Source organism: Haliaeetus albicilla, chromosome W, assembly GCF_947461875.1.
Source record: "Haliaeetus albicilla chromosome W, bHalAlb1.1, whole genome shotgun sequence".
NCBI classification, from domain to species: Eukaryota; Metazoa; Chordata; class Aves; order Accipitriformes; family Accipitridae; genus Haliaeetus; species Haliaeetus albicilla.
This window is the reverse complement of record NC_091515.1, coordinates 17,791,824-17,814,044: the sequence shown is the minus strand read 5'-3', so window position 1 is coordinate 17,814,044 and position 22,221 is coordinate 17,791,824. Positions and strand designations below refer to the sequence as shown.

General features: G+C 45.7%; 1 long non-coding RNA gene across 1 annotated transcript in view; it reads right to left on the bottom strand.

Annotated features, from left to right (window-relative positions):
- LOC138683504 (uncharacterized) overlaps nt 1-22,221 on the bottom strand; it is a 612,710-nt gene that overhangs the window by 116,108 nt on the left and 474,381 nt on the right. The window lies entirely within an intron of this gene.

Below are 22,221 nucleotides of genomic sequence, written 5' to 3'. Positions count from 1 at the left end.
ACATTCCACGGCTTTATCTCCTCTCCCCCCGATTCTTTCCTTATCCCCCCCACCAGGCCGACCAGGTCTCATTATCACACTTTTCTGTCCCTCTCTTACCGCTGCAACTAGCAGCCTAGTCTGTCGCTTTTCCGTTTCCTCTTCTCGCCTCACATACACTTTCTGAGCTTCTCTAAGTAATTCATCCAACCCCCGCTCCTGCCAGTCCTCAATTTTCTCCAACTTCTTCCTAATATCTCCCCACGACTTGGCCACGAACTGAGTTTTCAGCAACGCTTGTCCTACAGGAGTGGCAGGGTCCACCCCAGAATATAGCTGGAAACTTTTCCTTAGCCTCTCAAGCCATTCCGTTGGGGTCTCATCTTTCTTTTGCTGTTTATGAAAGACTTTATTAATATTCTGTCCTCGGGGAACAGATTCCCGTATCCCCTGAATTATAATTATTCTCAAGTCTGACATATTATTCCTATGAGCCGGATCTTGATTATTCCAGTTTGGCCGATTTAAGGGCCATTTTTGATCTGCCGCCGGACCAGCCTGATGCTGCTGGTCCCACACTCTCATCTCAGCCCCTCTAATCATGTCTCTTTCCTTTACGGTAAATAATATGCCTAGGATAGACTGTAATTCATCCCATGTGTACAAATTCGGTCCCAAGAATTGATCCAACCTTTCGGCTACCCCCAGGGGATCATCTAACAGATTCCCCATTTCCTTCTTAAATGCCCTTACATCCCCTGTATTAAGGGGGACTGCCACATACCCCGTTCCCGGTCCTTCCTGTCCATCCCCACCAGGCACCAACATTTCCCGAAGAGGAAACAATCTTTCCTTTCCTCGCATTATTCTATTACGTGCAGACCTTCTGGGAGGGGGTGCCGGGATTGGGGAATCAGGTTCCGAATCTGACCCCCCCCAGGCCTGGGCTATTTCCTGGCCTTGGGGTGGGTCCTGAGGCGGAAGGGCCTGAGGGGCATAGGGAGGGGGCCAAAGGGGGTCCTCATCATTTTTTTTTTCGAGGTTTATCTGATTTGTTTTCCCTTAAGGCAAAGAGGAATGACGGCTCCCAAGATTGGGGAATCCATAAGGCAGCATATTCACTCTCCTCTGGGCTGGCTGGTGGTCTTTTATTGTTTACCCATATATTTAATTGTTGACACACCCAATCCTCAGAGGACCCAAACATGGGCCAAAGTACATGAGGATTGCTGAGAGGTCTCCCACCCCAAGTCTCAATACAATAATTGATCATTTTTTTCCTTAGACTTATCCTTTCTCTTTGGTGAACTGTCCCGATATCTTATCGTCAGGCCTAAGGGACTATCAGGGGGTATGTCTGGTAACTTATTTCCCTTCCCCATTCCCATGGGTCCAGAGGGCTTGCTTTTCCTCTGTCCCATCTTCCGAGGTGCCCTTATCCACACACACACTCACTTCCCCTCGGTCGTGACTCGCTCCCTCGCAGGCTACGAGAACTGCACTACTGGAGGGTCCGCACTCGCGTGATCTCAGAGAGACCTCTCACACAGTCGCACCTCGGGATAACCACCCCAACCAAACGGCTCACACTTTATATACTCACCCGCTCCTGGGTCTTCGCTTGGTCTTCGTGCACAAAATTTAAGGGGTCCTGCAGGTTCTTTTGCTCAGTTATCGTAATTTAAAGGGGTTCGCGGGTCCAGGGTGTGGTGACGACACCTCCTCAAGACGGGGCTATCCAAGGATAGGGCGCCTCCCCGCTTGCGAGGGTCCGCACCAGAGAACCTGGATCCGAGTCACGGCACCAAATTTGTTATAAACGCTCGTGACAAATTGGAGGAGCCAATTTGTATTGACAAAAAATCGAATTTATTAGCAAGCGATAAGAGAGCAAAACAGCACTGGGCGGCCGGGGAGGCAATGCTCCGCCACAGGCCCGCAACTTTATGTTACCGTTACATTCCTTATATACATTTCATGTACCCCCTTTCTTGTAAGTCTCCGCCTTGTCCTGCTTCTTCTTTCCTCATTTGTGCAGGTCTGTTACTATGTAGATTCAGTAAATTTTCTCAAGGATGAGTATCCTTTGATGTAGAATGTCTTTTGATGTGGAGAAATACAGTCTTTGTTAATTGCAGCTGTTGTCCTTCCTCTCCTTATCTAGTAAGTTATAGCCATTGCTTTCCTCCCCCTTATCTAGTAAGTTATAGCCATTGCTTTCCTCCCGTGACCTTCACGCATCACTTACTTAAGCAAGTTTTTGTTAATTACACAAGGCATATGTTAACTCTCAATATGTCTCTTATGTCTCTTCCCCCTTCTCGATTTCATGAACAAAGTTAACCCGTTCATTACAATCTGTTTTCCAGCTAATTTTCAGGATTGGCTGCCCCTCAGTGACCGCTCCTAAAAAGGATGGGTCACTAACATTGCCTTCATTTGGCTCAATAAATCATGGCCTATGAGGCCAAACAATTCAGTTGGGGTAGTCATGACATACGGATGTGTCGTAACATGCTCACCTTCAGGGAACACAAATGGGTAATGGGTAGCTGACTTACTAAGGTGGCTTGTGTGCCCCCTATCCCTGAAATACCAAAATTTGGATTGATCAATGGCCATGATGGAAGCCAAATATATCGTGAAATAATCGTAACATCAGCTCCTGTATCGATTGTCATCAGTTTCTTGACAATAACTCCGTCAGGCCTTTCCAATTGCACTACCTTTTCTGGTTTACCTCTTGTTATGTCCATGGCAAGGTATACCTGCGGTTTCCCTGTGGAGCCGAATCCACCATCTCCACGTTGTACTTCACCTGGGTTTGGAACACATGACCTGAATGGAACTAATTGTGCTATTCTGGTACCTTTAGGAATAGAAACAGGAGGGATTAAAACATGAATCATAATTTTCACAGGCCCACAAAAATCTGCATCAATAAGCCCTGGGACTACCAGAATTCCTTTTAGAGCTGTTGAAGATCGCCCCATTAAAAATGCACTAAGCCCAAACCCCAATGGTCCCTTTATGTTGAATGTGTACTGCGGTTTCCACATCCACTCCGGAGCTCCCTGCAGTGGCGGATCTGGTAGTTGCGAGTCTGCCTGAGGGCTGGCAGCCCAGGTCCCTTGCATTTGTGTCCTCATGCGAGGGGCCTTCGCGCTCGGTGTAAAGTTTCCCTTCTTCCTGCATTCTTGGTGGTATGGTTATCTTTCTTACAACTGTTGCACCGTCTTTTTGTTAGCAGAAACTCTATATTGGCTCTTAATGTGTCCAAGTTTACCACAATTAAAACACTTGACCGAGGGTTTCTTACTGGCTTTATCAATAAGCGGATTCCGTACTGACTCACAGCAGTCTTTAATTTCTCAAGGACTTTCCAGTGAAACGCCTCCCATCTTTTTTGTCCATTATTTTGTATAACAACTGGAAATGCTTGGAGCATAGTCCCTTCCACAGGGGCATTTTTTATTACTCCCCTCCAATGTCTCTCCCTCTCGTCTGCAGCGGCTATTACAGGCGGCTCCGCGTCTATCGCGGGCGCGGATGGCTTCGGCTTCGAGAGGCGGGATGGATTAAAGGGCGGTGGCGGGGGCGCGGATGGTGCTGCCCGGGGGCTGGCGGTGGCGGCGGAGCTGGCGGCGGCCGCTCCCTGGCCGGCTGACACACGCCGCGGCGGGCGGGCTGACGGAGGGGAGGGCGGGCGGGCGGGGGGGGTGGGGGTGGGGTGAAAGCGGGGCTGGCAGTTTTTGTAACTGGTTCACCACCTGCGAGTCTGTCGGCTCCGGACCTGCCGGGCGACAATCGGCCCCCCCTAATTCCTCCGCTTCTCGCGGAGTAACAGGCAGGGGCATATCTTCGGCGCCAGCGACCTGGCTGGGTATAGGCAAAGGCTGTGTCTGTGCAGGCGTCTCAGCATTATCAGAAATGGATGCTCGGGGGGGTAGAGATAGCTGCGTAGAGAATGTCCCCCTAACTGCAGCGGGATAGGCTGACGCGGCAGCCGTGGAGGCAGCAGAGGGGGTCCCCGCCGCGCAGACAGCGGCGGCTGCCTGCCGTTCCGCCCTCATTGCCTGCAGCATGTCTCGAATTACCTTCCAGTGTGCTGCGTATTTGTTTGCCTCCTTTGCCTTATCACCCCCGCCACTAATAGCGTCCCACAGCACCTTGCCTATATTATCCCAGGTCGCTTCTTCAAATGCGACGTTTATACTCGGAATAAGTTCTCTCTTCCAATCCCATAAAAGCAACCCCTTTATCACAGAATTATCGCATTTCAGTCCTCTCTCAGAGAGAAAATAACAAAGGAGCTTTAGGACTGCTTCCTGCTCTTTGTCCAACCCCATCTCCTTCTCCGACCGCTCACCTGATCAGGGCGAGATTCAAACTTCTATTCACTTGCGCGCGCCTCCTCGTCTTCCCAGCTTAGCTGAAGCTCATGCCATCCTGCCGGGGCAGCAGGAAAGTCTCGGCCGGCTTCTCCGCTCCGTCGTCGGTTCAGTTGCACCAGAAATTCTCGTAGAGACGATAAAGTGCTGATCTGAGGGTCCCTGTTCGGGCGCCAAATGTTGCAGAAGATCCACAGGGGACATCACACACAGACCAATGTGATCAAGTGAAGCCCATTTACTACAACTTTTAGCACAGTTATATACCTTATGCGCTTGTGCACGCGCCTTATACAATACTCTAATTGGTACAATACCCCGTTTCACGTGATGCTATCTTATCCTCTATTGGCTGTGCAAGCTTCTTCACGAGGTGTCCAGCAGTTACTTATCTCATTCTTCAGCATCCAGGTGTTGTTTGTCAGGCTCTTCTTATCTTCCTTTTTCCCAGCGTACAAGGACACAGCGTCCTTGTCTGCTCCAGCACTTTGTAAACTTATGCTTCGTTCCCACCTAACGGCTGGATTGCTCACATGCCCTCGCCCAGCCAAGAAATCCTCAACACACAGTGTTTCCACTCCGCTCCACCCTCCGTGTTATTTCTCTTAGAGTCAGCATACCAAGCTCCTCTGGTGTTGCTAACATCTAAGGTTGCAGGTTATGTTGCTTAGGCAATTATCATGGAACAGATTCCTTGCATATCCACACTGCATTCCACCCTGGTGGTTTACCTTCTCTCGAGAGGTGTGTGTGGGGGTGTCATATCGATAAGTCACCTCCAGCAATCATTCCGCACTTGGGTAAAGATGACCTATTTTAGAATAATATAAGATGCTGCCAAAGTTTCTTCCTGTCTATAGCTGAGCTGCAGCTAAGTTTGAGATGCGTGAAGCTGAACATAACCTATGCCTACTTCAACTTTCATCCTCCACTACTAGTCTTGCCTCCAAAATCCATTCTCTTGGGGTCCACAGCTGCTGGCATGCTGGCATCCCTCGTTATGCTGTCCACTCTCTACACCCTCCCAAAGTTTTGCGAGGTCCCACACAGCTGCAGGACTCCCCTTCCTCCTCTACAGCTGTGAGCAGACCCTGTCCTTTTCTACTACTACCCTTTGCCGCTTCATGTCTCATATCCTACCACCAGTTTCAGTTTGTCTCAGCTCCCCATCCCAGCTGTCCCCATCTCCTCCCAGCGCTGGTCTTGGCACAGCAGTGGCTTGGCTATTGGCTTCAGCAGGAGTAGGACTGGGAGCAGCATTGGCTGCAGCTCCCTCCTCCCTTGTTCCTGCACCTCCAAAGTCCTGGTCCCTGGTCCTGGTGACTCCCAGTGTACAGTCAGCTTCTCAGTAAACTCTTATGTTTGGCTATGTCTCTAAATGAAGGAGAAAAGTAAAATATATAAGACAGCATTTCTGTGGAAACTTTTGAATTTCCACTTTCACATGTCATTACCAGATTGAAGAAAAAAAAAGCCCAGACTGGCTGTCAAATTCATTTGAGTCTTCAAGGCCAGGACTGAGGGAAGACAGGTTTTATTTGGACACTGAGCAAATTGCATCTGGGAGCCAGTGGGACGTGACAAACCTGTCAGCCAGCAATGCTATTCTCAGGGTGACACTTTGGAAGAAATCCTTGCGGGATTGGGTTCCCAGCCAAAGGAAGGTGGTGCTCTGGGCAGCTGAGCAGACACAGAAGAAGAGCTCATTGTCCTCTTTCCCTATGATTGACCTTTCCTGCGGCCAAAGCAGCATGACGCAGCTTATGGCAGACTATGGACTTTCCTAAAAGATGCATCTTGACATGGTGACCCAGTGCTGGAGTACCCACCAGGGAGATCTGGTGTGCCCTTTCCATTGAGAGATGAGGACAGGAGTGGGAAACTGGTGGAGAACATCCAAGCCAGTATGGCTACTTTAGACTCTCTGGTTGCTCTGTGCTGCCTCAGTAAAGCAAAGGAGCCAGAGGCTGAGACCATGTCCCTAAATCTACTTCAGAATCATGAATCACCAGCTGGCAGATGATTATAGTGTATGGCCTTTCTTCCATCAAACTAATGGAACTTTTGAAATTAATTAATAGAATCCTGAAAAATTCCCAGAGCCTTGTTTTATTTTTAAATTAACACATTTTTCAGTGAGATTGGAGATATAGACCTAAATACTGCCCTCAGTTATACCCACATATCCCCACTGAAGACAGCTGATTTCCCCACTAACTGATGGCAGAATATGACATGTGTGAGAGACTGAAAGAGTTAATGTCTCAAACATTGTGGTGGGGCAAGTTCTGCTTAAAGACGAACTCTGCATAACAACAAACGCTGCATAGCAACAAACCACAGGTGAAAAGAAGCAGATCAGCACAGATCAGCAACGGGGGGGGGGGGGGGGGGGGGGGGGGGGGGGGGGGCGGGGCCAGAGGGTGGGAAGCTCAGTGTTCTGATGTGCTGTTCTGATATGGCGAGCTGGGCAGCTCACCATGCATGGCCAAAGATCAAATAATGGTCATGTCTGCAGGGAAGGAGAAGTTACTCCCCAAACGACGCCCCAAGCCCACTGACCCATTTCCCGAAGGTGCATGACACCTGATTAGCCTGATGAGTTCGAGTGCCTGCCTGAAGGAGGGGCAAGGAGATGATAAAAGGACACAAACTGAAGCCCCACGTGCGCACGCCCAGCGGAACTGGACCCCTAGGCTGACTGGACCCCTAGGCTGACTGAACCAACGCTGGACCCAGGACTGGTGAAATCTTTCTCTTTTCTCTTCCTTTTTCTCTCTCTGTCTCGCTGCCTCTTTCTCTTTCCTTTTTCATAATCCCTACACCTCATCCCTTTAAGACATAAAACCATTGACCAAGTCTAGGACTAAGAGTGGATCCAGCCACCCCTAGGCCCTTCTCTGAGAAAGAGTCTAGAAAGCAAGGGGGTCCACTCTGAACCTCGTGACTCAATGGGAGGGATCTCCTTATTCCCTGAATTGATGTATATGGTTACCACGGGTTACCTGGTTTACTGAGGTAGTTCCATGCCAATTCCTGTTGTGAGAAACCTCGCCACCTACTGTTATGCCTCCCAAGTTCAGTTTGCTTCTGTCATGAATAAAATGTTTAACTGATCGTTTGGTGTCGTTTCACCTTAATTTAGCCCGAGGGAATTCTAAATTCAACAGGACTCCCTGGTCTGTCCAGCCCGGGTCATGACAACATGCAAGGATCTGCATGTTCCCTCTCCATAAGATGGAAAGTCTGCAAAAATGGACTTTTAAAATCTCTTAATATAAAATATAAGAGTGAGACTCATTCAATTCCTCTTTAAACTGTTTTATGTTTACTGTTTTATATAGTTATTCTTGGCATCGGTTTCCTCAACAGTTACTTAAAAGCTGCACTTGCCAAAACCCGTCAATTATTGCTTCAGTCACAACTTGCACAGTCACCAAGACAGCAGCAGAGAAAGAAGAAATTTTAAACTCACTTGGATGTCAGAATTTCACAGTGGAAACTTATCTCTGGTGATATCAGTGTCACCTTTTCAAGCAATACTGTGTAAGGTGGTTTGAAAGAAATCCTGAGTGAGCAGTTCATTGGACAAGGGAGGGTAGTGGTAGATGTCATCGGGGGAGTCTGGATGATGGTGGGGAAAGGACGTTGCAGACAAATAGGTTTGGCGCATAAGGAAAATGAGGTAGAAAAGCATATCACAAGTGGGTCTTTTGGCATGTGGCCGACTAGATCGGTCAACTCAACAGAGCCATGTGTTGCTTAACTTGCAGCCCTTGGTGTAAAGATATCTTTGTTGTTGGCCAACACCCAGAACCAACCACACAAGAAGTGGGGTGCCTGGTTTTTGAACACGGGAGTGATGGATCTGGCAAAGCCATCAGTCTGGACAGCAACAAGCAGCCAGCACTGAGGGATGAAGGCTGATATGCACACAGAGGTACATGGGTCCCTGTGCTGTCCAGCTGTGAACCTCCAGGGCCAGGACCAGGCCACCATTGCCATCGAGGGACCTCATGACCAGCCATGAAGGACCTCTCAGCATGCATGGAAGACTGTGCTCTCCTGGAAATGGTACAAAGCCCAGAAAGCTGACACCAGTGATGGGGTGCTGATGGTGTAAATGAGGTCATAAACTGATCTCAGGGTGAAGCCTCTTTTCTACATAGATATTTTTTAACTTGCTCAGGTAACCTTTTATCCTGAAATTATAAGAACCTGCTTTTATACCATCATGATTAGTTTCTCTCTGCACTGCTCTGTCACTTCAACCTCATGCACTTTTTGGACTGCAATACCTGTAGCTGGTAGGTTACAGACCAATTCAGAGAATAAACACTGTAATACAAAAGAGAGTCTGGTTTTACCCATGTTGCTTAAAATTAATGCTTCTCAAAGGTAAACCACAGGGACAGTCAGTTTCAGAGCTGTGGGGAGGTTGGGTGGGCATGGCTAGGAGGTCCTGTGCTTGTTCTGCCTCTCCTGCAGGCTGTGAAGTCACCCAGCCAGCGGCAGCAGCCTTACTTGGGTTGCCTGTTGGACATGCTTCACCTCTTCCCTCCCCTCCCAAAAACCCCATACAGACAAAAAAACCCTCTCTATGTTGCTTTGTTTTCTAGCTGGGGAGTTACATTTGAAAGCTATCACTAACAGTCTTTCTCTTGGAACAGATAAGGGACTGTGCAGGACCAGAAGAACAGTTAAGTAAAATGAATGTATGCACAGCCTTAGGTAGGAGATAAATATAGATCACATTACATAGATATATACCTTTATGCTTACACATTTAAAAGTGCAAACAATAATCAAACTTTTAAAACAGCTATTTAAGGAAAAAAACCCTTTCTAGAAAGACCCCCAACCAGTAATCAGGCCCAAAACAACATACATGAAGAAACTGGCAGCCATCCACTATTTGGGTAGCAACATGAAGTAACAAAACTCAATCCAGCAAAATAATCTGCAGTTCTTTGTCCTCAAGGAAACAGTGCTATGGATGTGGTCCAGGGAAATACTATAACACTTAGCACTATGAATAAATAAAATTCACAAATCTAACAGTTGTAAGGCTTTTCACTTGCTTTTACTTCACATTGTAATACATCTTCTTTTATCACCTTCCTATTTTTCTTGGCTGAAATGTTTCCAGAGAGAGGAGATACATGTTGAGTAGAGCGAGACAGGTAGGTGTTAAAATTTTTTCCAGAAGCAAAACTTTTTCACTTTTCAAGGTGTATTTTTTGGTGCTGAGTTCAAGTGAACAGTTTCAGTAAACCCAAACCTTCATTTTATTGAATAATTATCTGTCTAGAAAATAAAAAGGTCTTTCTGGAAAAATTTAGTTATGCAATGTATCTATATGTGCTCAAACAATTAAATGATTCTATTAAATATTTTGCTGGATCAGGTCAGATAGTTCAGTAGCATTCAGAATTAAGGGTCACGTCTTCTGACCAGCACTGGACTAGTACAGATGATCAAGTAGATATGAGGCATCTGGGAACTGAGGTCAGCATTGCAGCTTTTTCAGAAAAAAATAAGAAAAAGAACACCTGCATTACAAGAGATAATATTGAAAACAATTTGTCTTTCCAATTACCTTTGATAGACTGGCAAGGGTCCCTTCCAACTCAAGATATTCTATGATTCTAAGTAGTAAATGGGCAATAAGCATGCCTCACCCCCCTCCAAGGAATTTATGACCACCAAAATGATACTGGAGATATTTTGATTTTACAAATAAGGCACCTCAGAAATTAACTCCATTTAAACTCCCTATTTATTTCCTTTTTCATGGGATTTGGTTACTGCATAATTGTAGAATTGAGAAGATGGTTACTGCTGCTGGAAGGTATGTAAATGAATGCAGATTTGCTCAAAACCTTTCCTGCTAGCAGATATGGGCAGGTGTGCACATGGGTCCTGCTCAGAAGGGACTTCCCACTCCTGCCCCATCATCTGCATTGCTGTGCAGGGACCTTGCAAGGGACAAGATATTACCCAGGGTCAGATAGATCCCTTGGCATCACTAGGATGTCTGACAGGCAGCAAGAGAAGATGGACTGACATAGACATCTTCTTGTTAAACCAGCTGTCCTTTGATTTAGTGTCAGATAATTCTTCCTGAGTTCAGTGGAAACAGGACCAGGTCTTTGCTAGAACTCATCCCAGAGAGGAGTGATTTTTTAAATGGTTTCAAAGATTCCTGCTTGATTTACTCTTAGCTAACCCATCTCAATAGCTCTCAATAGCTCTATAAACTGTTGTTAAAATCACTGGAATTTTCCTATAAACTGAGTAAGGAGCACTGGGAGGGACAGCTCCAAATGGCAAAGGAGGGCTCCCAGGGGTCACTCTGACACAGAGCCAAACACTGGGCTTCGCTTATGAACCAGTCTAAGGCTGCTGGTGCATCACCTGACAGGGCTCTGCTGTCCTGCTCTGCCTCGTGGCACTTGCTGACCATGCATGGTGGGAGCGCTTTGGGATACCAAACACGTGAGCTGGTAGGCAGAGGGGTTTTTATTACAGATTCCAACATGTAGACCCCCAAAATGCAGGATGAGCAAAATCAACAACACAAAGTAACCTCAGCCATAACCCTGTTGCTTTAGCCAAATCGTCCACTGAATCCTCAAGGAGGAAAGGGAAGATGTAAGCCCATCACCACCCTGACTCAAGGCTCACCCCATGGTGGTGTGACTCTCCTGGGCTTTGCTACGGCCGCCCAGAGAGCAGTACCACGGTGCAGAGCAGGGCTGGAGTTGCTCTCGCAATGCAGCTGTGAGTCTCTATAGGGACGTGCTCCAAAGACTGGGGTTCCCTCCATCATGACTTTCTCTGGAATTACTAGGGAACAAGATGAAATAAAATCATCTGTGTCATGTCAAATAATTGACCATGTTGTTAGATGGATGCAGTTCCAAAGATAGCATCTGCCAGCAATAACAAAAATGATATTGCTACCCCATGTTCTGGGCTATAATTCCTCTTCCAAAGGGTGCAACATGCAGTGTTACAGGCTGCTGCACAGAGCTTTACTCAGGGTAACACCTTACTGTTGTTACTGCTGAAATGTTTCTAAGCCCATGGGAATCTCTGTTTATCTCTAGTAGAGAGTGTAGCAACCATCAAGCATTAGACAGGTTGCAAGATGACTGAGACAGTCACAGAGGATTCAAAATCTGTGTCTTTTTCTATATAACCACCAGCATAGTCAAATAAGAATAGAAATAAGAATAGGATCATCTGGGACTCGAATCCTAGAAATTTACTAGAGACTGTTCCAGGGGTGTCCTGGTTTCAGCTGGGATAGAGTTAATTTTCTTTCTAGTAGGTGGTATAGTGGTATGTTTTGGATTCAGTATGAGAAGAATGTTGATAACACTGATGTTTTCAGTTGTTGCTAAGTAATGTTTATACTAAATCAAGGATTTTTCAGCTTCTCATGCCCAGCCAGCAAGAAGGCTGGAGGGGCACAAGAAGTTGGGAGGGGACACAGCCAGGGCAGCTGACCCAAACTGGCCAACGGGGTATTCCATACCATATGACATCATGCCTAGTATATAAACTGGGGGGAGTGGGGCCTGGGGGGGCCTGGGGGGGATTGCTGCTCGGGGACTAACTGGGCATCAGTCAGTGAATGGTGAGCAATTGCATTGTGCATCACTTGTTTTGTATATTCCAATCCTTTTATTATTATTGTCATTTTATTATTGTTATTATTATCATTATTAGTTTCTTCCTTTCTGTCCTATTAAACTGTTCTTATCTCAACCCACAAGTTTTACCTTTTCCTTCTGATTCTCTCCCCCATCCCACTGGTGGGGGGGGGGAGTGAGTGAGCGGCTGCGTGGTGCTTAGTTGCTGGCTGGGGTTAAACCATGACAAGGGGGAGCAGAAAGGATGAAGGCATCAGAGAGATGGATTTGCCTAATGTTAATACAAAATGGCAGCTCCCAGTTGATTTTAAAATTAAGCTGGAAAGGGTTCACTGTTTTTTTCCCTTGTTCTACTACCACCACCTTTTTTTCTCCCTTTCTTTTTATTTGGACATCCCTTCTCCATTTCCAGGCTCTGCAGAGAGATCCAGAAGGGATTCCCACTGCTCTCCTTCCAGTGCATCCTAAATAGATGTGTTACTCTGAGCTTTAGACCCAAAACCATCCTACACAGGATGTTAATGTCATTCTCAGGATCACCCTTTTTGTAAGATTTTCTTTTAAGTGAAGATGAACGCCCTGGTACAGCACCTGCTACATTCCCAAGTCCTGTCTAACAAGGAGTACGGTACATGTGCAGCAGCATTTCCACCTCCATTCTGCTCTCCTGAGTTCAAGTTTCAGTACACACTGCACATGCTGCACAGATTTGTTCTTTAATTCACTGATGGTCTGCAGCCTTTCCAAGTAAGCATGGACAGATCTGCGATTCCCTGCAAAAACCAGGCAAAATTCCCAGCTTCACGTGGCTTATATGAAATCAGCTAGCCTTGATTGATAGTTTTGGTTCAACTTTACTTTTAGCTTTTCTGTTTTTTTAAATCCACAACTTACTTAAAGTGAAGCTCAGCACTCTGAGTACACACCACACAGACCGGAAATGCAGAGATAGTAGAAACCATGAGTACCTTAGAAATATATATATATTCCTTGCCAGTGGTATAGCATTGCAGAGGGCTTTACAGCAGACAGATCTGGATCTTCTCTTCCCAAAAGTACAGAGGTGTTGAGATTCAAAGGTTTGGTTCTTTATAATAATTAAAAACACATGCAAAGTAGATATCTAGTCTTGTATTTCCTCTCAGCTCTGGTGGACTTCTGATTTAGCAGGCATTTTCACTCATAACATAAATCATTGAGAACTGATTTCTGTTTCTACCTAGTTATTTACTGTATTAAATTTCTGCTCTTGGAGCATAATAATTACTAGCAGGATTGCCATGTATATGTATATGTATAAGTATATATACAAGAACTAGTCACAATGTAATATCTCAATTTCTAGAAGTCTGGGCATGAGAGACTGCAATGTTCCCAAGAGATGAGATAGCAAGAAATTAGAAAGTAATTAAAAGATTCATGGCAAAGACAACTTGTATAGAGCCAGGAATGCAAATATTGATGCTAATGGTTGACAATGTACCTTTAATTTTATCAAAAAGGCAATTAAAAACTATTCAGGGAACTGTGGAACGATTGCTAGAGGTGACTTATTGATATGTCCCCCTCTTAAGGGAAGGTAAACCTCCAGGGTGGAATGCAGTGGATATACATGAAATCTGTTCCATAATAATTGCCTAAGCAACATAACCTGCAACCTTAGATGTTAGCAACACCAGGGGGGCTTGGTATGCTGACTCTAAGAGAAGCAACACGGAGGGTGGAGCGGAGTGGAAACACCGCAGCCAGGCTCTGTGATATCACTGCAGGGATGGGGAACTGGAATGATAGGAACAAGAATGGAAGGTCCCTGCATTTGAGTCCACTGAAGCAAGGAGGTGAAACAATGGGGTTTTGTCAATGCTATTGCCTTACTTCTGTTTTATATCACACGTGCCCAGTTCTGGAGAAGTGACATGCTAAATCATGTCCTCTGGGTGAACTTTGCTCATCATAATCTCATTACAATACCAAAACACACCTCCATCCCAAAAGCTACCTGCCTCCAAGGTGCGACCACCCCTCATTGAGCATGTGCTCTGAATTTTCTCTAGCATATACCTTTAAAAGTAAAGCGAGGAGATTTTACACCAATTATATTAAAGGTATGTATGACTAGAGTCACTCAAGCTCCACCTAAAACTAAAATAGTATAAAAGGGCTTAAGAGAGGAGGAATGCTAGGGAAGATACCATCATAGACAAGTCAGGAGGACATCGCTGACTTCTGGGATCAGTCGACGGGCTGAACCTCTCTTCCCCCACATAGGGATGCCTACTGGGTAAGATTCAAACCCTCGGTTATACCGAGTGCTTCCCCGGGAAACTTAGAAATCTCTATAGAGTTTTTCCATAATTTAATGTGCTTGTAGTTGACTGTATTCTTGGTACTTTCATGTGCTTTGCAGACAGTGTATTTATCACTGGCAATCCAAAAGAACTTGCATTCTGTTGCTTTAATAAACTGTACTGTTCATTAAAGTCTAGCTGTGATAGTTCGTTGAATGCGACCACAGTTCTTAAGTCTGGCCATGATAGTTCATTGAACGTGACTAGATTGAAAGTATATTACGCTATTAGTGCATACATAATCATGATAGTTTAATATATATATTGAATGCAACCAGACTTATAGTGTTGAATTGGGCATCACTCAGAATCTAAACCTAGCCACCCCCAGCCCCCTCTGATATCTGAGGACAATCTGGAATGCAAGGGGGTTTATTTTCTGCCAAACCTCTTTACCCTTTAACACAACAGGAACTTGTTGTAGGGATTTAGAGCTAAACACCTCCCATTTCCTACTGCTTGTGGAGCTGTAAAATGAGTGACTCTATGACTTTGAGTTTTGAAAGCTTAAAGAAATGGGGAGTGGAATATCAAAGCAGAAAGAGTCATAGGTGAAGCCATCTCAGCAACCATTCAAACGATCAGGAAAAGTCATTGGCTGCTACAGGTGTTCTTTAACTAACTATCAAACAAAACATTACTGGGGATGAGATACAAATACTTGGCAATGTTTAAGACAGGAGTTGACTGATTAGAAGGTCTGTAGTGTGTTCACACAGGAGTGCAGTATAGATAGTGTACTTTGTTAAATTGATAAAAGATTACTGGAAATGCCAAAATTGCAACTATCCTGGGGAGGAGATCGTGGACCTCAAGTCCAGCTTTTCATGGAACGCAGAGTGAGCAGCAACACCTATTCTGAAGTGGCAGAAATGTTCTCTCCACATTTACCAGAAATCTCAGACATGGACAGTGCAGCACTGTCTGAAATGACTGGATGCAAGTGGAAGTTGTAGCATCTTTCCCTGAAGATAAGGAAAAAGACAAAGTGCATTTCATTGCCTGTGTACCATGCCACAGAGATAACATGGAGGGCTGAAAGTTAAAATCTCCTTTTTACTCACAGACTATGTCCTCTGCACTCAGGGGTGTGCAGTTGCCCTGCACTTCCAGCCAGATGCCTATTCTCCAAAAGAAACATATCTATCTACAGAGCCACGATGAGAGTTTTTCCTCAAGATTTTTAGTGCTTCAGCTGTGTGGACAGCCACTGGTGTCGGGCTCAGAGCTGCTCCCAACAGCAACAGGACACTTCTGTGGTGCAGGTATGCTAGGGAGTAAGCACAGCAAATCAACTTCCCTTGCATAATGCTTCAGACACAAACCATTGATCCATCACTAGCAAATGGGCATACCCTGTTCCCAAACTACTTGTGTTCAACACCCCAGCTTGATAAAGAAGCCAAAAATTGTTAGGTGATACCTGCAAGGCACAATTTAGAAGCATTGTTGTTTCTCTAATTTTATTATGTTTTAAATGGGTGCTCTCAAGTTCCTCTGTCTTGCTTGAATAAGGAAATAACAAGCTTTGTGATTGTCATTGCTTATACAAAACACTTGTTTGTGGGAACTTGCTGTGTTTGTATTTCTCTGATAACTGCTCAGACTCTTTCACTGAGCACAACCAAAAACCCTTGCTTTCGCTCCACATTAGGAAGGTACAGTGATTTTCTGAGGACAACAGCTGGATACAAACCTTGCTAAGGTAGCTGGCACACCCACAGGTTGGTCACAAACTACTTTGCAGTCCTGGTTTGCCTCATTGTATTTTTAACTCAATGAAATCACTGTTGACAGTAGCTATTAAATCTCTTAGCCACAGTATGGCAGAAAAGTTGTGATACTTCCCCAGGATATTTTGCTTACATTTTCATACTCCTGAGATGGTCAGGAGTTGTTTGTTGAAATCGCAGTAAAAGACTAATGTAGGTTTTATTCCTGTTCCAGAGAGCCAGAGACAGTTTCCCATTTCTCCCCTGCCAGCTGAGTGCCCCAACCACTGCCCTAACACCAGGTCTCCTCCTGCTCACCCGAGAATCGCACTCTTGACTTGAGCACAGCTCCAGGCTGTGGGACAAGCTCCTCCTCACTTGCACACAGCCTTTCCCAGGTTATCATATCCACTGTGTAGAAAAGCTCCATGACAGAATAATGAGCACTAAAACAACAACAACAAAATATTTTTAAAGTTTAAAATATATCCTTGTTATTATTTTAACTCTACTCTTCTTTGCCTTGTATCCCTCTGGAAGAACACCCCTTCTGTCAATATCCCTTCTAACTAAAGGAGGTGGATAGTTACTCTGAGTTCACTCCTACAGAGGATATATCTTAAAATCATTCAATCACAGATTATATTTATGACTGCAGCATTTGTATGCCATGTTTGCAAGCAGAAGATCTGACAGCTAGAAACACGTTAAAAATTATGTCTGGTTTTCACTCTTGAATGGTAGATGTATGCTCTGTCACCCTCATGCATGAGCAGTTGATTGATAACCAAAATGGAGGAAAATGAATATATGCTGTGAGCACGCACATCTTTGTGCTTTGAGCTTAGATGTTGAACTTATAGAAAATTAGGTGATGCCTGTCTGGTCTTTGAGAAATTCTCTCTTAGACAAATATAGAATACTGGTTGAAAAAAAGAATGTTACAGGCTTTTTCTGGCTCCAATTAAAATTGTTCAAGACATTTGCTTCAGTTGGAGCTGGATGGCGCTCTATAGAAATATTTTCTGTCATAGTTTAACCCCAGCCTGCAACTAAGCACCATGCAGCCGCTCACTCATTCCCCCCACCCAGTGGGATGGGGGAGAAAATCGGGAAAAGAAGTAAAACTCGTGGGTTAAGATAAGAACAGTTTAATAGAACAGAAAAAAAGAAACAAATAATGATAATGATAACACTAATAAAATGACAACAGCAATAATAAAAGGATTGGAATGTACAAATGATGTACAGTACAATTGCTCACCACCTGCTGATCGACACCCAGTTAGTCCCCGAGCGGTGCTTCCCCTGCCCCCACTCCCCCCAGTTTATATAGTAGATGTGACATCACATGGTATGGAATACCCCGTTGGCCACTTTGGGTCAGCTGCCCTGGCTGTGTCCTGTGCCAACTTCTTGTGCCCCTCCAGCTTTCTCGTTGGCTGGGCTTGAGAAGCTGAAAACTCCTTGACTTTAGACTAAACACTACTGAGCAACAACTGAAAACATCAGTGTTATCAACATTCTTCTCATACTGAACTCAAAACATAGCGCTGTACCAGCTACTAGGAAGACAATTAACTCTATCCCAGCAGAAACCAGGACAGTATCCACCCCTTATTCTATACCACTGACATCATGCTCAGTTCCCATACCTTCAGTTACATCCCGGTCAATCATCATCACCTTTTCCGTCCTTTGAGACATATAAACAATGAGATATAAATATATATATATGTATATATGTATGCACACACAGAGATATCATTCCTTTAGTTTATGGGTCGTGTTCATAAAAAGTTCGTTGAGTTCATTTAGTTTCTGACTCTGGGCTCCATCTGTCATACCAGTCTTTTTGGGCAGGAGGGATGGTGCAAAGTCCTCTCAGTCGGTAGAGCAGCATTGGGCTTCAGTGTGGTGTGACGAGCAGGTGACATTGGACGCAGCAGGAGGATGGTGTGCACCGTTGGATTGTTGCATGCTGGAGTCAGTTCTGGTTCCATCATTACTGCACTTCGCTCAGTTTTATCACAGTTCTTTCTTGCTTGATCTAAGTGATTCTTACTGTAGTACTATGGATATAGCATATAACAATTACAGCAATGATAACATACAGTAGCAGGGTTATATAGCAACTAATATCATACAGTTTAATTCTGGCTATTTTCACCTAAAATCAAATCCCCTTGAGGCACACATCGGACTTCCCCATCTTTTCGCATCACCCACGAAGTGCACCCAGGCCCTTGAGCAAAAGCAATCCCATGAATGGGTTTACCTTTGCCTGAGGCAGGAGTAACCCAGACTGTTTTCCCTAACATATTTTTCATGTGCACTACAGGGACTTTATCCCCTTCTACAGTATGTATAAGTTCTGATTGGGCAGGGCCACTCCGATTGGCAGATCCTCTGGTGTTGACTAACCAGGTGGCTTTTGCTAAATGTGTATCCCAATGTTTGAAGGTTCCACCCCCCATTGCTCTCAATGTAGTCTTTAACAGTCCATTGTATCGCTCAATTTTCCCAGAGGCTGGTGCATGATAGGGGATATGATACACCCACTCAATGCCATGCTCTTTGGCCCAGGTGTCTATGAGGTTGTTTCGGAAATGAGTCCCATTGTCTGACTCAATTCTTTCTGGGGAGCCATGTCATCATGAGACCTGCTTCTCAAGGCCCAGGATAGTGTTCCGGGTGGTGGCATGGGGCACAGAATATGTTTTCAGCCATCCGGTGGTTGCTTCCACCATTGTAAGCACATAGCGCTTGCCTTGGCGAGTTTGTGGGAGTGTGATGTAGTCAATCTGCCAGGCTTCCCCATATTTATATTTTAGCCATCGCCCTCCATACCACAGGGGCTTTAACCGCTTGGCCGGCTTAATTTCAGCGCATGTTTCACATTCATGGATAACTTGTGCAATAGTGTCCATGGTCAAGTCCACCCAACGATCACGAGCCCATCTATATGTTGCATCTCTTCCCTGATGGCCTGAAGTATCATGGGCCCACAGAGCCATAAATAGCTCACCCTTATGTTGCCAGTCCAGGTCTACCTGAGCCACTTCAATCTTGGCAGCCTCATCCACCTGCTGGTTTTTTTGATGTTCTTCAGTGGCCCGACTCTTGGGTATGTGAGCATCTATGTAACGTACCTTTACAAACAGATTCTCTAGCTGGGATGCAATATCTTGCCACAGTGCGGCAGCCCAAATGGGTCTACTTCTGTGCTGCCAGTTGCTCTGCTTCCATTGCTGTAACCACCCCCACAGGGCATTTGCCACCATCCATGAGTTGGTATAGAGATAGAGCACTGGCCACTTCTCTCTTTCAGCAATATCTAACGCTAGCTGGATGGCGTTCACCTCTGCAAACTGACTCGATTCACCTTCTCCTTCAGCAGTTTCTGTGACTTGTTGTATAGGACTCCATACAGCAGCCTTCCACCTCCGATGTTTTCCCACAGTGCGACAGGACCCATCAGTGAACAGGGCATATTGCCTCTCATTTTCTGGCAGTTTATTATACAGTGGGGCCTCTTCAGCCCGTGCCACCTCCTCCTCTGGCGACATTCCAAAATCTTTGCCTTCTAGCCAGTCCATGATCATGTCCAAAATTCCTGGGCGACTGGGGTTTACTATGCAAGCTCGTTGTGTGATCAGTGCGACCCACTTACTCCACATGGCATCAGTTGCATGATGTGCAGAGGAGACCCTCCCTTTGAACATCCAGCCCAGCACTGGCAGTCGGGGTGCTAAGAGGAGCTGTGTTTCAGTACCAACCACTTCTGAGGCAGCTCAAACTCCTTCATATGCTGCCAATATCTCTTTTTCAGTTGGAGTATAGAGACCCTCGGATCCTCTGTATCCCCGACTCCAAAACCCTAGTGGTCGGCCTCGGGTCTCCCCAGGTGCTTTCTGCCAGAGGCTCCAGGTAGGGCCATTCTCCCCAGCTGCAGTATAGAGCACATTTTTAACATCTTGTCCTGTCCGGACTGGTCCAAGGGCTACTGCATGAAAAATCTCCCGCTTAATTTGTTCAAAGGCTTGTTGTTGCTCAGGGCCCCATTTAAAATCATTCTTCTTCCGGGTCACTTGATAGAGAGGGCTTACAATCAGACTGTAATTTGGAATATGCATTCTCCAAAACCCCACGACACCTAAGAAGGCCTGTGTGTCCTTTTTATTAGTTGGTGGAGACATAGCTGCTATTTTGTTAATCACGTCCATTGGGATCTGATGACGTCCATCTTGCCATTTTATTCCCAAAAACTGGATCTCCTGTGCAGGTCCCTTGACCTTACTTTCTTTTATGGCAAAACCGGCTTTCAGAAGGATTTGGATTATTTTCTTCCCTTTCTCAAAGACTTCTTCTGCTGTGTTGCCCCATACGATGATGTCATCAATGTACTGCAGGTGTTCCGGAGCTTCACCTTTTTCCAGTGCAGTCTGGATTAGTCCATGGCAAATGGTGGGGCTGTGTTTCCACCCCTGGGGCAATCGATTCCAGGTGTACTGGACACACCTCCAAGTAAAGGCAAATTGTGGACGACACTCTGCTGCCAGAGGGATTGAGAAAAACGCATTAGCAATGTCAATTGTGGCATACCACTTGGCTGCCTTTGACTCTAGTTCGTATTGAAGTTCTAGCATATCTGGGACGGCAGCACTCAGTGGCGGCGTAACTTCATTCAGGCCGCGATAGTCAACTGTTAGTCTCCACTCCCCATTAGACTTCCGCACTGGCCATATGGGACTATTAAAGGGTGAGTGAGTTTTGCTGATCACTCCTTGGCTTTCCAGTTGGCGAATCAACTTGTGGATGGGAATCAGAGAGTCTCGGTTGGTACAATATTGCCGCCGGTGCACCGTCGTGGTAGCAATTGGCACTTGTTGTTCTTCAACCCTCATCAACCCCACAATCGAAGGGTCTTGGGAGAGACCAGGCAGGGTAGACAGCTGTTCAGTGCCCTCCATCTCCAAGGCAGCTATTCCAAAAGCCCATCGATACCCCTTTGGGTCCTTAAAATACCCCCTCCTGAGATATAGTATATGCCAAGGATGCACGGAGCCTCTGGACCAGTCACAATGGGGTGTTTCTGCCATTCATTCCCAGTTAGGCTTACTTCAGCTTCCAATACGGTTAACTCTTGGGATCCCCCTGTCACACCAGAAATACAAATGGATTCTGCCCTTTTAAAACTTGATGGCATTAGAGTACACTGTGCACTGGTGTCTACTAGAGCCTCATACTCCTGTGGGTCTAACGTTCTAGGCCATCGAATCCACACAGTCCAATAGACCCGGTTATCCCTTTCCTCCACTTGGCTGGAGGCAGGGCCCCTCTAATTCTGGTCAGAGTGTCCATTACTCACTTCTCGTAAAATTGGCTCAGAAGTCCCTTCAAGAGGATCAGAAAAAAGATCAGCCCTTCTACTCTGTTTGGAAACTGGAGCGGCATTTTTCCTGGTAGAATCCCCTTTTGTGGTGGTTTTTCCTCGCAGTTCACGTACCTGTGCATTTAGGACCGAGGTAGGTTTTCCATCCCATTTCCTCACTTCCTCTCCGTGATCACACAGGTAAAAACCACAGGGCACCTCATGGTGTGTACCTTCTATATTCTCTCTCTTGGGCAGAGGAACTCTCACTCCTAAATGCTGAGACATTGGTCCTTACACGTGTGGAGTAGGACATATCCTCTTTGAATTGCTGGAAATCCTCGGACAGTTTCTCCACAGCCGCAATGCAGGCTTGTAGGGAGGAGGAGAGATTTTCTTCGTATTGACGGAGTTGGCGAGCCAATTCATCCACTGTCGGTGCTTCTTCATCTTTCCAGGTCATTATTGCTAGTGAGTTGGCATAGGATGATGGTGCGCTTCGTACAAACGTCTGCCACATGGGTCATGTGCATTGGACTTCGTCTGGATCTTTGGGTAATTGTGGGTTGTCCGGGTCATAATGAATAGTCTCTAGAATGGCTAATTCCCTCAGGTACTGGATACCTCTTTCCATGGTGGTCCACTTGCTTGATTGACATATAACATCTTCCTCGAAGGGGTACCTTTCCTTCATGCTTGACAGGCGTCACCTCCAGAGGCTGAGGGCTTGTGCCCCTTTTCCAATTGCCTTGTCAA